A 1,067-nucleotide genomic window follows, 5' to 3' on the forward strand; every position below is an offset into this window, starting at 1 on the left:
GGGCCGGGCCGGGGGCGGGGACTGGGGCGGGGGCTGGAGGCGGGGACGCGGACCGCGGCTAGGGACAGTGCCGGTGCGGGTGGGGGGCCTGGGGTGGTCTCGGGCGCCTGAGCTCTGGGCGGTGGGCAAGAGACAGCTGGCACCTTGGGCGATCCGCGCCGCCCCGCCCGCTCCTCACCTCCTGCGGCGCCCTGAGCCAGGGTGGGGTCGCAGGGTGGGGTCGCGCGGCCCTTCCCGCCCTCCGGTGCTTCTGTACCCGGGGGTCGTCCGGCTCTGGGGGAGGGGGTAGCCCGGGCCTTCGTCTTTGTGTGAACTCCTGAGGGCATCTCAGCTTTGTAGGGCCTTCTCCAATCCGTGTCCTCTCCTCTCCTTGCCCCTGCCGCCGGGCCGCACCCACCGCACCCTAGGAACCGCTAGAGAAAAGTCCTGGCGGTCGGGAAGAACTGAGGCTGGGGTCCCCTGGGGGATCGTCCTCCCCCTGATGTTTTCAGAGCCTTGGGGTTTCCTTGGGGAAGTCATGCTGACTCCCTGTTCTCTCTCAGCCCAGGGGATTCCACGTAGCGTTTGGCCAGGTCCAGCTCCTCCCAATTCGTGCTCCATTATATGAGTGAGAAAGGACAGGGAGGCATCTTCCTCTGTTTCGCCTCTTGTCAGACTCAAGAGCCGGCGCCACAGACCCTAGATAGAGCCCCTCTCTAGGAAGTATGGAACTCTGGTAACCCAAAAATATTTCCTTAGGCAAGACAGCTTAAAATAAGAGCTCTAGCAGTAAATGTGGATGGGGCTCTACCTCTACCCAGATCCCTGCCTTTTCCTTGCAGAGGAAAGTGTTGGACAGGTCATCTTGGCAGGATTGGCAGCGAGGTGAGAGGTTAAAAAGAGCCGGTCACATCTCCCCTCCCTTTGGCGACCTTTGCCAGCTTTGGTCTGGGCTGAGGTCCTGGCTTTTGTTAAGCTTAAGGTGACAGCTGCCAGTGGCAGCAAATTAACTGACCTGCCAGCTGGGGAGGCTGGTAAGATGTTGGTGGCCCCATATAGGGCATGCACTGCTGCTTGAGTTACAGCTT

This window comes from Octodon degus, unplaced genomic scaffold, assembly GCF_000260255.1.
Source record: "Octodon degus isolate 3935 unplaced genomic scaffold, OctDeg1.0 scaffold00011, whole genome shotgun sequence".
Lineage (NCBI taxonomy): Eukaryota > Metazoa > Chordata > Mammalia > Rodentia > Octodontidae > Octodon > Octodon degus.